This window comes from Rana temporaria, chromosome 1, assembly GCF_905171775.1.
Source record: "Rana temporaria chromosome 1, aRanTem1.1, whole genome shotgun sequence".
Lineage (NCBI taxonomy): Eukaryota > Metazoa > Chordata > Amphibia > Anura > Ranidae > Rana > Rana temporaria.
In genome coordinates, this window is record NC_053489.1 from 324997959 (window position 1) to 325012802 (window position 14844).

Sequence of the window (14844 nt, forward strand, 5' to 3'; positions counted from 1 at the left end):
TGCTTTTAAATGTCCTTATTTCTTCTGAGAAATCCTCACTTCCTGTTCTTCTGTCTGTAACTACACACAGTAATGCGAGGCTTTCTCCCTGGTGCAGAGAAAGCCTCTTAAGGGGGGAGGGGCGAGCAGGAGTGTCAGGAGAAATGCTTGCATTACTGTGTGGAGTTACAGACAGAAGAACAGGAAGTGAGGATTTCTCAGAAGAAATAAGGACATTTAAAAGCAAAAGCATTTAAAAGCAAAATCGAAGGATGAGGTGAGTGAAGGAGGACTGCACTGAGGTAAAGGAAGCTATTTAAGGAAAAAAATGTTTTCCTTTACAACCCCTTTAATGTTATGTTCTTGAAAAGAGGATATTGTTTTCTTCCATTACAGTTATGAGGAATTTGGTATAGTTCAGCAAATGAATGCAGAACACAAGTGGTACTGTAACGATGAGCTCATTGCTCAGCTGCCAAGCGTTGCTATGGAAACAGCGGATGCTTAACAACCAGTACCCGGTCCATTTGCTTACATGGTTGGGAATCTCAAGCTGCGCAATTAATGGGCTAGAGTTGGTTACAGCAATACCTAAATATGGCCAAGGCCATATACAGTCCAGGCTTGATTCTCTTTATCAGCATAGTCAGTGTTGATGGGGGAATGCCTACCGTGGAGCTAATGTGTTCTACAGCCACAGGGAGCCATACCTTCCAGGAAACACACAGTAATTATTGCTAGTGGCTATAGCTGCTGGCAATAATCACATGAAAAATCTATACATGCTGGTTGTACCCAAGTTGATAGATTAATCGACTTGGAAACAATCATTCTGCAGATACATGGTTCGAATCTCGAATGGTCCCTGCTGAACCAGCGGAGATTTGCACCCTCTATGGCCGGTTTAGGTATACAGATTTTTTTTATACAGCAGCTCACTAGGTGATTTCAGGAGACAGTTTCCAGTACTTATGCTTGCTCTGTATAACACTTTTTTAAATCTTAAATTGTACCTGTACCCGGACTTTCAACAATAACTTATTCTTAACAAGCTGATGACTAGATTTGTGTGCACCTGTTGCAAAGTTTGAAGATGTATTTCTCCAAAATGCTTATGAAATACAGAATGTAGAAATGAAGAATGCATAGATTAACTTTACTTAATCTTTAATGGTGGCTTTTATATCTTCGTTAAAGCGGAAGTTAACCTATCCATAAAACCAGTTTTATTTACGGCACATGCCGGAAATGTAACATTCCCAATTGGTTGTGCTCTCAACCAAACTGTCAAACCATCCAATGGCTGGTGTCATAACTGATCACATGTGCAGCATCATGGCAGTTGTAGATTAAATAGAGGCAAAAATGGCAGCTTCCTTGGCTGAAAATGATAGGGGGGTTTACTTACACTTTAAATAGCAACCACAAATAAAAATGCATACATGACCCTGCAAAGATTACTTATTTTGCTTAGTGTTGCAGTGACTCACCTCCACATATTCTGCTGGGCATGGACAGGCATTATCAGATTTGACCTTTATTAACTCTGGTAATGGAAGGCAGCAGTACTCTGCTGAATTTGTGTCTCCTTTCTAAGCAATAAAGACAGAAGTGAACAACTTAAAAAAAAATCCAACATATTATTTATGAGCCAATAAACAAAAGTGAACAAATTCCAATTCAATTCCAAAGACCGGAATCCCCAGGGAAAATACTGTAAAATACTATACGCCTTCTGTGTGGTCCACTGTGGTATGCTTTATTTTCCCTGAAAGCTTGTCAATAGTTTATCCTCTTCTGAACGCTGAGTGATCATGATTACGCATTATGTATATGCGGTTTCATCTTTGCATCCTGAATGTTACCTAAGCATCTCATTAAATCCTCTTAATCCTGCCGCTTCAAATGCTTCCTGGAGACCATATGTCAGGACAAATAATTAAAATTATTCATATTTGTGTTGCAAGCTCTGTTTATCTTTGTATTTCCCTTGTTCTGTTGAGTGTCCTCATCCAGTCTCAACTATCTGATCTTTATTATGCAACCTTCCATGCAGATAGTCATTCTCTTTCATCTCTAACACATAGTAGATTATTCCCTGGCTCAAGTTGTGTGCACCCTTTTCATCCTTTAGGCATAATGCACACTGAATATTTTTGTCTTTTCCTCCTTGCAGAGGTGTCTTAGCTAGAATAAAACTTTTGATATTTGTAAATGCAGTTAATGGGTTTCGGGATGTCAAACGCTTGGGCATTAATTAATTTCAGTGGCCAGAATAATAACGTATTATGACCACCGAAATTAATTAAGGCTCAAGGGCTAATCGCACCTAGTGTTAGCGCACATTTAGATGTGTTGACACGCGTCAAGTATTTTTTCTGCCAAAATGCCGCTGCTCCTGGCAGTGTTTTTTTTCTGCTTCTAAACTCCTAAACTCTAAATGCCTATGTGTGCATACACACATGGGCTAAAATGCAGGGACATTTAGGTGCACAAAAAAAAATGCCAGATGCCCCTAAGAGCCATGTTAAAAATGTATAGTGTGCATGAGGCCCTACACTGGAAATTGTTTTAATGCCCTCCCGTTTAGTTAAAGTACATCTGTATTTTTTTAGGACAAACAATGCAAACAATGCAATGCAAGGAGGGCATAAAAGTTTTAATAGAGAAATGTTACCCCCTGCCAACACAACCAGTTACAGTGCTTGAAAAAATATTCATACCCCTTGAAATTTTCCAAATTTTGTCATGTTACAACCAAAAATGTAAATGTATTTTATTGGGATTTTATTTGATAGACCAACATAAAGTGGCACATAATTGTGAAGTGGAAGTAAATAATAAATGGTTTTCATATTTTTGACAAATAAATATGTGAAAAGTGTGGCGTGCATTTGTATTTAGCCGCCTTTACTCTGATACCCCTAACTAAAATCTAGTGGAACCAATTGCCTTCAGAAGTCACCCAATTAGTAAATAGAGTTCACCTACTTGTAATTTAATCTCAGTATAAATACAGCTGTCCTGTGAAGCCCTCATACTGTAGGTTTGTTAGAGAACCTTAGTGAACAAACAGCATCATGTTGGCAAAGGAACACACCAGACAGGTCAGGGATAAAGTTGTGGAGATGTTTAAGGCTGGGTTCACACCGCAGCGCGCTCCGGCTCACGGCAGGAGTCCGGTGTGTCCCCATTCACCGGTTCAGGTCTGATTTCAGACTGAATATTTGGTCGAATTCGGACCTGAAATGGACCAAAAGACGCACAGGACTCCGGTACAATTCTTACCAGTGCCGATGCGGAGATGTGGGAAACGGTTCCATAGAGAGCTGGTCACAAACCGCATCCAATTCGCACGGGCATGAACCCAGCCTAGGAAAGCAATCAGAGAAGCAGCAAAGAGGCCCATGGTAACTCTGGAGAAGCTGCAGAGATCCACAGTTCAGGTGGGAGAATCGGTCCACAGGACGACTATTAGTTCTGCACTCCCCAAATCTGACCTTTATGAAAGAGTGTGAAGAAGAAAGCTATTGTTGAAAGAAAGCCAAAAAAAGTTCAGTTTGCAGTTTGAGAGAAGCTATATTGGGGACACTGCAAACATGTGGAAGAAGGTGCTTTGGTCAGATAAGAACCAAAATTTAACTTTTTGGCCCAAAAGCAAAATGCTTTGTGTGGAAGAAAACTAACACTGCACATCACCCTGAACACACCATCACACTTCAGCAGTTACAGAGAAGCTGCTTAGAGTTGATGGGAAGATGGATAGAGACAAATAAATGTCAATCTTAGAAGAAAACCTGTTAGAGACTGCAAAAGACTTGAGACTGGGGCGGAGGTTCACCTTCCAGCAGGACAACAACCCTGAACATACTGTCAGAGCTACAATGGAATGATTTAGATCAAAATATTCTGGTCCAGTCAAAGTCCAGAACTAAAGCCGATTTAGAATCTGTGGCAAGACTTGAAAGTTGCTGTTCACAGATGCTCTCTATCCAATCTGACAGAGCTATTTTGCACAGAAGAATGGGCAAAAATTGTCACTCTCTAGATGTGCAAAGCTGGTAGAGACATCCTGGAAAAAACTTGCAGCTGTAATTGCAGCGAAAAGTGGTTCTACAAAGAATTTACTCAGGGGGGCTAAATACAAATGCACGCCACATTTTTCACAAATGTATTTGTAAAAAAAATTGAAATCCATTTATCATTTTCCTTCCACTTCACAATTATGTGGCACTTTGTGGTGGTCTATCACATAAAATCCCAATATAATATTTATGTTTTTGGTTGAAAAATTACAAAATGTGGAAAATTTCTCTATACTTTATGAACTTATTGATGTAAAAGACATGTCTTTCTTTTGCCTGGCTAACAATTTTTCTATGTAGTCAAAGTATATAAACAAGTTAGGAAAATATATATTTTAACTGGTATGCATTTAAATTTTAGAAATCTAATTCCTATTTCCTTAACTGTACCGAACAGGACACAGATACTTTAGTCTTAACTAGGGCAGTCTAACACAAAAGAAAATGCCAACAGGTCCACAGAAAAGGAAGAGCTTAATAAAACCCTAAGAGCAACTTGAAGAATCTTGCACCTAAAACTTGCATCAGATGAATCCTGAACATTCATCTTGTAAAACTTTTCAAACAGAAACCAGGTGGCAAATCTAAGAAACAAATGTCTGCTACTAAAAAGCCGCTGTAGTGGTAGACTTTGCAAGAAGTCAACTTCCTAGCTTTTTGAAGTGTAGGGATGATTGAATCTGATAGGCCCATGTCCCTTAGAACTTGGAAAAAAGCATGATGGTAGAACAGAGGGTCCGAACAATCCAAAAGGGACCACAGAGAATCTGCCAGGAGTTTGAGTATGTCCAAATACCATATCCTCCTTGTCCATTTCAGTGCAATAAGGATCACCAGAATGCCCTCTATCTCGATCAGAATCAGAGGATCGTGTAGAACTGAGTCACCAGAGAATCTACTGCAGAGGCCTGAGAGTCTCTGGGCCTGATTAAAAATCTGTTCAATTTGTTGCTGGACTTGGGTGTCAGAAGTTCCACTTCTAGCATCCCCCAGTTTTGACAAAGTACTTGGAACATCCCTGGGTGGAGAGACCAGTCCCCAGGATCCAGACACTGATAAAATAAACTTGCCAATTGTTCTTGCCTGCAATATGAATGGCAGACAATGCCAGAACAAGCAGTTTCACCCAAGTCATAATCAGGTCCACTTCTTGCCCTGATTACTGGTGCCTCCTGATGGTTGATGTAGACAACTGTCAGGGCACTGTCCAACTGGATTTTGGTTAGGTATCCTCTTAGCTGAGAGGTGCAGCATTAAAGGGACAACTGAAATGTCCTGGATTCTAGAATATTGATGGGAAGTTGAGTTTCCTTCAATGACCAAGTCCCCTGTACTGAGAGACCACCCAGGACTCCTCCCGAGCCTTACAGGCTTGCATCCATTGTGAGAACTTTTCATGTCTTTGGGGAGAAAGAGTTTTATAGAGTCCATGGTGCCAGTTTGAAAATCCACCACATTAGGGAAAATGTGGCCTTGCAGGTCAGATGCATGGGGTGGTCTACAAACAAATTATGGTTGTCTCACACTGCCAGAATGTTGAGTTGCAATGGTCTGGAGTGAAATTGGATGTACAATACCGTCAGATCAAGAACCCTCATGCAAGCATGAATTGATGACTTCCTGGGATTGAAGATCCAGCTGAAGCAATAGCCTTCTTTTCTTTGGCAAGAGAAAACTCTTACCACTAGAAAATTCCTTGATGTACTATATGTGTCCTAAGGGTTCAAAATAGGCATCCTAGGTACGTTTTACACACATCCATCCCTGAAGAAGCAAGCTATGTCTCACGAAACGTGTTGGGTATACTAGATGCATGATTTTTATATGATTGTCATTGTATATATGTATCTTTTATGGATTGCCATTTGTTGATGATATCCATGCATGTACTATTTTTACTGCTGTCATGCTCATTGGTCAAACTGTGCTCACCTCACCCAAAGTCCCAGGGCGAATTTCTGTTTTGTAAAATAGGCATTGAAAGGTATTTTTTGAGACTCTTTGTCAGGGAACCAGCTTTGCCAGCCACTGAATGGCGCACATGCGCGGTGGAACAGCGCTCCAGCGCATGCCCGTACGTGAACGGCGCACGCGCGGTCCAGGTGGCACAGCGCGTGCACGGGCGCGCACGGTCGCGCACCCCCTCCAGAACCAATCAGAGGCCTGATCGGCCTATTTAAACCAGCCCGTCTCATGACATAAAAAACAAAAAGCTGCGCCAAGAAATGGTTAAACAAGTCCCCTACTGAAGGTAGAAGTAATAGCAATGGAAAAAGTCTATGAGCTCTTTTGCAGAGGCCAAGGATGCACTATAGTAGTACAAGGACACAAGTTCCATATAATGTGGCACTATGATGTACCGATGGATGAAAATTCCTCCAACACCCGGTGACATGCATGCAGTATGTGAAATTCCTCCACCTGGAAATCAAAGCCTCTTATCAGAAGGTAAGGAATCAAAGCGGATGGCTATAACCCAGCCTCGGCCTTTAGTGCCCCCAGGGATCTCAAATCAGGAGTCCGCAGCGTCACAATCGATAGACCACGATAGACCACAGTCGCTCCAATGGAGGGAGTGTATATAAAAAAGAGGACGCATATAGCGTAATACAGTACAGTACCAAATTTATTAAAAGGTAGTCTACTTACAGCAGCAGTAGATAAAAACAGCCAATAAGTTTAAAAGTTGAAAAAGCCGGCCGGCAAACAGGAGCCCTTCCTCCCGAGCGTGGTGACGTCACTGATGCAGCCTCCCAGACGCGTTTCGTCACAAGCTGACGTAATCAATGGGGGTGGGGCTCTCGACAGTGAGGCACCATTAAATAGCCACCGCTCGTTATGAGAGGCAGCCCAGTTGATGTAGACCGCGCCATCTTAAGTAAGGTCACATACCCACTCGTTATGAAAGGCAGCCCAGTGGATGTAGACAGCGCCATCTTAAGTGAGGTTACATGCCCATATTGAGGAGCGCGGCGCCACGCAACCAGGACGATGTAACTACTACAGTCATAAATTTATGAAAACAAATTTATTACACTCATTTTCTCCTGCCCAATGTAACGGGCTCATTAAAAATGTAACAAACAAAATAAAATGTATCCTCGGATAAAAACTCGAACGTGGGGCGGAGATCTCCCTGGCACTGGACTCCTCCCTCCCCTAGGCCTTCTATACTCTAATTCACCAAGGTAAATAAGAGTCATCTAAAAAACTTCCATTGGAAGTGCAACCATCCTACAGGAAATCAAAACGGGGTTTAAGTAATATAAATGTTAATGAGAGGTAATAAGCCTATATAACTAATAGAGTTTCAAGAACGCTCCAAACCACATAGAGGTGATGGATGTTATAATAAAATAAGGCATCCCAAAATAGAAATTGATTTGATCTGTGATTTTAACCAAATATAACCTCATAAAAGGTTATGTCAATTAGTGTCTCCCTAAACTGGAGTACTGTGCATAGAGAACCAGTGTGACCCTCGCTGGAACTCCAAAACTAACTCCAAAACTAAAATACAAAAAATTAATTAATAACTAAATGTGATTTATTAGAGTATGATATGCAAATGGAACTTTGGGTAATCCAAACCCCAATAAACATAATTAATAATGATATTAGTGTAAAAAAAACATTAATAGTGAAAAAAATTCTATTTATGACCATAAAAGTCATTTTAACATAAGTAAATAGCAAAAAATCTTAATTTAAATGTATTTAACCCTTCCCCTGCCTAAACATCTATTTTATGTCTAATTTTTCTCTTATATAATAAAGAGCAAAAATGCGCATAAAAATTATGGAAAAAATTGTGAAAAAAATGTGAGAAAAATTCAAAAATTCTTATTTTATAGAAAAAAAATTTTTCCACTTCCAAGAGTGCCTTTCATAAAGAATACATAGTTATGCATTGTTGATAAAAGCATTAACATCCGTATCAATGTTTAAACCAAACGGAGTGTATGATTTTAATCGGTGTATCCAGCCCATCTCCATCTGGGATATATCCCTCACTAGGTTACTCCCCCTCCGGTGGGGTTGGTTTAAATTTATCGATCCCTAGGAATAAGGTGTTAGAAGGGTCTCGGTTGTGTTTGAGTCTATAATGGTTAGATACTGAATGGTCCTTGAAACCTCCCAATATGTTGGTGATATGCTCGTTTACTCTTGCTTGAAAGGACCTCTTTGTCCGGCCTACATATTGTAGGCCACACGGACATTGGACCAAGTAAACCACCCCCGTAGATACACAAGTTATGCATGGAACAATTTTGAATTCTTTGTTAGTAACCGTAGAAGTGAACATTGTAACACACCTCCTAGTGTTGGTAGTCAGAGAGCAGACTCTACATCTTTTACATTTGTAATACCCCTTAAGTTGGTCAAAAAAACCTCTGCTCCCAGTCGGGGGGTCTACCACATTAAGTGAAATTTTATTCCTCAGGGACTGAACTCCCCTAAAAATTACTTTAGGCCTATCTGGCAAAATACCTTTCAGTATAGGATCGTTAGTTGCAATATGCCAATGTTTCCAAATCAAATGGGAAACAGACCGGTGTTGGACAGAGTAATTTGTAATGAAGGGTGCACAATTCAAAAAATCGGCACCCTCATCTTTTTTCTTGTCTACCAACAAGTCTTTTCTATCTATAGCAAGGACTTGATCCAGGGTTCCCTCTAGTTCTTCATGAGTATAACCCTTCTCCAGGAAGTGGTCAGTCAGTACTCTTGCTTGAACGGAAAAGTCCTGTGGATCAGTACAATTCCGTCTCAACCTCAAGTACTGGCTTTTAGGAACACCTTTAATCCAGGGGGCATGATGACAACTGTCAGTTGGAATGAAGGCGTTACGATCTGTATCCTTGAAAAAAGTGGACGTAACAAAACTGCCTTCCTTGATTCCAATATTTAAATCCAAATAGTGGACACTGGTCTGGCTTGCCTCGTATTTTAGCTCTATTCCTCTCTGATTGGAATTGAGTATAGAAATAAAGCCAGTAAGGTCCTCATACGCACCAGTCCATAGGAGGAGGATGTCATCGATGTATCTCGCCCAAAGGGCAATCTGGGAAAAATCCCGCACATGGATGACATCCTCCTCCCACTTGGCCATGAATAAATTGGCCAAGCTGGGGGCGTATTTGGCCCCCATGGCTACACCGGTAACCTGTTTGTAGAATTTGTTTTCAAACCAAAAATAGTTGGAATCGGCAGCAAATTTTAATAGTGCCATAATATAGTCCACCTGTCTGATCGGTAACCCTGAATCTCTTACGAGGAAATGCTGGACTGCTTCCAGTCCCAATGTGTGGGGAATAATGGTATAAAGGGACTTGACGTCAATGGTAACCATCCACATATCTGCAGTAGGTGGAATACCAGATAAAACATTCATAATATGTTTCGAATCCCTAACATAGGAAGGGATTTTTTTAACCAGAGGCTGTAAATAAAAATCAATATATCTGCCCACCCGGGACGTGATGGAATCTATACCACTCACTATAGGACATCCCGGGGGGCAGACAGGGTCCTTATGAAGTTTAGGAAGGTAATATATCGTCGGAGTACGGGGGGCTTTGGGTATGAGGAAAAGTTTTTCTTTTAATGTAAGTATCCCCTCAAACACACCCCTTTCCACCAAAATCTCCAAATCCCTTTTGTATTTACTTCTGGGGTCACCAGGTAAGATGGAGTACGTGCTGGTGTCATCTACAATATTGTGCATTACCTTCAAATAATCCACCTTGTCTAACACAACTATGCCCCCCCCTTATCTGCAGGTCTTATGATTAAATCTTTGTTAGTGCACAAAGAATCCAATCCTTCCTGTAGGGTTTTATTAAGTTTGGCTTTCTTAATATCCATCGCCTAAAAATCCCTCAGTAGAACATCCCTGAAAACTTTCAGGGAAGGTGCCAGTCCTCCCGGGGGGTTGAACAACGAGGCGTTGGAAAGGCCCGAATGAACGTAGCCATTTCCAGAAGTTTGGTTGCTAGAATGGATACCCACCATGTATCTCTTAATGTTGATCTTTCTGACAAATTTGTGGATATCCATGTATGTTCCAAATTTGTTGAGACTCTGGGGGGGTGCAAACTTAAGACCTTTATCCAATATCACCCTCTCAGAGTCTGTCAATGTTCTGGAACTCAAATTAAAAATCCCTCTACCTTCTACGTTTTGGAACGTTTGGGCTGTCCTGCGTCCCCTCATGACAGGTTGCTGGTTTGTCATCAGCTCCTGCTTGAACTTTCTGTTGCTGTACCTGCCTTGTTTTGACCCGGACTTCCGCACGACTCTGCTCTCTCTCCTGAGCCTGACCTCTGGCTTACGTCCCTGGATTTGCTGTTGTCTCCAACCTCTGACCTCTGGCCTGTATCTCTGGACTTGCTACCTTCTCCTGCCCTCGGCTTGCACCCCGGACCCGCTTTCAGCCTTTGCCGCTTGAAACGTGTACCTGAAGCTGTCCTGCTGCCTGACCTACAGCCTGCCTCTAGTAAAGTTCCACCGGATAAGTCTTCCGTCCAGCACCTGCTATCAAGTTCAGCTTCCTCGCTGGTACTGGTGCCTCCTTACGGCTTTCCCCCCTGTCTCAACTCCAGGGGGCGGAGTGCGCCAGGTCGCAAAGGTGAGCCGCCCTCAGCATCTCGGTCTCGGTGAGTACGTACCTGACACACTTCTTATGTTTGGGAGGTCTATCAACCAGCATTTGAGCCAAAGAAGGCTAATCTTGGATATCTGGTTAATTGTATGTAGTAAATGTTACAGGCAAAATGTATACAGCAAATGTAAATAACATCTTCCACAAGAGCCTCAAGGTTTTATCAAGGCAATAAATGGCTGGGTCAAGCACAGAGTCTATTTCTATTTATTTCTTAATGAAACCCTCCTTGATGGGGCATTTTTGAGCAAAACATAAAAAAAAGCCTTTCAGGATGAGGCCAGTCACCATACAAGACGGGTTATAAGAGCAAGTAAACTGGGAAGATCTTTGCAGATTTTAGGCAGGAGCTTTAGGGTAGGCAGACTCAGGATGCTGTAACGCCTGGCTTGAGTGCACACATAAATAGGAGTAGCAATGATATCTTCATCTATATCTCAGCAGCAAGCATCCAATCCTGATCCTATTCCTCAGAAGCAGAGGGCGGATCTTCCTTATCAACCTCATCATCAGGTAGAGCTGTATCTGTGACAGCCACCTTGGAGGAGAGGCTGAATTGCTCTTTTCTGCTCCTGCAATCTACGACCTGCAATAAAGTTGAGATTCTACCCCTAAGTCAGACATGGAGACTCATGCCCTGTACACACGATCGGTTCGTCTGATGAAAACGATCCGACGTTTTCATCGGACAAACCGATCGTGTGTGGTCCCCATCGTTTTTTTTTCCCATCGGTGAAAAAACTTAGAACCTGTTTTAAAATTATCTGATGGTTAAAAAAACGGTAGAAAAAAATAATTGTCTGTGGGCAAGTCCATCGGTTAAAAATCCAGGCATGCTCAGAATCAAGTCGACGCATGCTCGGAAACATTGAACTTCATTTTTCTCAGCACGTCGTAGTGTTTTACGTCACCGCGTTCTGACACAAATGGATTTTTAACTGATGGTGTGTAGGCAAGACTGATGAAAGTCAGCTTCATCGGATATCTGATGAAAAAATCCATCGGTCTGTTTTCATAGGATGAACCGATCGTGTGTACGTGGCATGAGAGTTCCTCTTGTAGAAGGAGGTGTGTGTTCCCGAGGGAGCAATGAGGGCAGTGTTCAGAAGTGAGGAGACATGAGTGCTTGGGAGACAAACTCTCAGCCTCCCCCAAGAAGTTATCTGAGTCTGAGCTGACAAGACCCTTGACTCCCTGACTTTGTGTCTATGATTTGCAATGCTAGATGTCTCCAAAGAGGTACTCAAAACCATCACTAATATGGGGAGGGAAGGGTGAAGCCCTTTGCTTTAGGCACTGAAGGCAGTTGGGGACCAGAAAATGTTTAAGGATTGCTGTGCTGTACTGTGTGAGAAAGAAGCAGCATTGCCAGCTGGACAGATCATGCCAAGAGATAGAAAAATAGTGTATGCAAGACTGAGCTTGCACAAGCACAATGGCAGACCCATACAACAGTCCTGCAACACAGAAGCCTGAAAAAAGGGTGCCAGATTTAAAAAACTGGTGCTTTTGCTGTATTCTGTGAAACCACCAATCAAATCAGCAATGGCAGCCTTGGGACCAGGTAAAGGCACTCAGCCCAAATCTTCCACGGCAGATGTCTTAGTTGATTGGAGAATCCTGTTAGGACAAGCCCCATCCTGGCTTCACTCGCCTTTGATGGGCATACCCATGAAGGTATCTTCAGGGACAGGGCTCCACTGGCTGATGAACCATGGCTAACTCAACACGATCAGCTGCATGCCAAGGTGAGTGCCCACACAAGATCCAGTGTCCGAAGTGATGTTACAGGTTGGCCCCGCATCTTATTCCAGGCATCATTTGGGTACAGTCCCCCAAGGCTCAATACAAAATAATGTTCTTGCATCTTTTTTTGGCAGTGTCCAATTACCCAATCACAGCTGCATATAACCCATGGTTAAATTCCCTTGTCCTGTACTATGCAATTAAGAAAATGTTTCTTGTGTTTGACTAAACATAAACGCAAAAACAACTTTGAATCTATGAAGATAAAAGAAATAAATAACTTACCGAAGCGGGGTCATTTCTGATCGCTATCTCCAGTAAAATAACTGCGTAGCTGAAAAGCACAATTTATTGTCCAGGACAGTTATTTACAAAATAAACTGTAAACTGTGCATTCTTCCTTAGCACTAATGTAACAACAATTTTTTACTGTTTTTTTAAAAGCAAACCTCAAAATTATTAATTATATTTATTGAATTACATATATTATTAATATTATTACTATATGTAAATCTTGTATTATATTTAATTTTTAATTGAATTACATATATTTTAATTTATTACTGTATATATTTATAATTAAAATAATAAATCATTTTATTTTTTATTAACCACAAAACTATTATTCTTGCCATATCATACTACTAAATGTGTGTATGTGTGCAGCCCGAGATCAGGTTAAATGTTGAAGAATGTTCAACTGACATGTTGTAAATCCTATATGTGTTGTCTACATTGCATAAACAAGGATGGCAAACCTACACAATAGTATATAAAATTAAATATTTAACTCAGTAAGGCTGACAAGCAGTGCCTGGGTGCAACACCTTGCCCATAGATCAGCCATAGAATGGTAGATCAGTCATCAGTATTGATATTGAAGAGATTTTTTGTCTTCTAGCCCAGGGATCTTCAAACCTTCTAAGCAAAGGGCCAGTTTACTGTCCTTCAGACTTCATGGGGGCCAGGCTGTGGCCTTTGGAAGTAGAGTCCTGCCATCAGTGAGAGTAAACAATGCTTAGTTTTTGGTGTCAGTTAAAGGTTTTGTGCCCTATCATCGGTGTCATTGGGTGGGAAGAATAATGCCCCATTGTTTGTGTCACTGGGAAGAATTGTGCCCTGTCATTGGGAGGAACTGTGCCCCTTCATTGGTGTCATGAAAACTTGTTCTCTAGACAAAGATGTACCGAATGCTTGCACATTAAAAGCATATATTTAGTACCTATTTATATCAGCTTCTGCAGATTTCCCCTGGCTGGACATGGACTGAACTTCCAGTGGTATGTATGCTTGACCTGGAGTGTTTTGGAATGTATCAAATTCACCTGGAGAAACTGCTTTGCGGAAAGTGTCCAAACCATAATCTAAAAGAATGCAAAGAAGGATAAGAACATATTAACTGAGTGAATTCAGAATTTGTGATGCAAGAGTTTTGATAACTAGCCAGTATTATTTTTTTATTTAAATGTGCTGCAGCACCTAATTATAAATGTACCTACTTGGAATTTTACTAAACCCACAACAGTAAAATCAGTCTGTATATGTAGTAAAGCATTCTTGTTATACTCACTGTGGAACCTAAGGGGTTATTCCTGCATTGTATAAAAAGGCTGTTTGATCCTGTATGTACAGATACTCCCCTTCTTGATTGTCTCCAAAACATATCCTGATAAGACAGAGTAGGGATGAGCCGAATACCCCCCCGGTTCGGTTCACATCCAGAACATGCAAACAGACCAAAAGTTCACACGAACATTCGAAAGCCATTAAAGTCTATGGGACTCGAACGTGAGAAATAAAGAGTGCAAATTTTAAAGGCTAATATGCAAGTTATTGTCGTAAAAAGTGTTTGGGGACCCGGGTCCTGCCCCAGGGGACATGTATTAATGCAAAAAAAAGTTTTAAAAAAGTTTTTTCGGGAGCAGTGATTTTAATAATGCTTAAAGTGAAACAATAAAAGTGAAATATTCCTTTAAATTTCATACCTGGGGGGTGTCTAAGGTATGCATGTAAAGTAGCGCATGTTTCCCGTGTTTAGAATTGTCCCTGCACAAAATGTCAATTCTAAAGGAAAAAGGTCATTTAAAACTCGCGGCTATTCATGAATTGTCTGTCCCGGCAATACAGAGAAAAGTCGTTTTCGGTCCTCCCCCCCCCCAGTCCATTACCAGGCCCTTTGGTTCTGGTATGAATATTAAGGGGAACCCCTGCCATTTTTTTTAATTACTTTTATCTGTATTACCGGGACCCGACAATTCATTAATAGCGCAAGTAGTTTTAAATGACTTTTTTTTCCTTCAAAGCACCTTGTCCCCACGTTAATGGGGACAAGGGCCTCATCCCCACAACCCTTGCCCGGTGGTTGTGGGG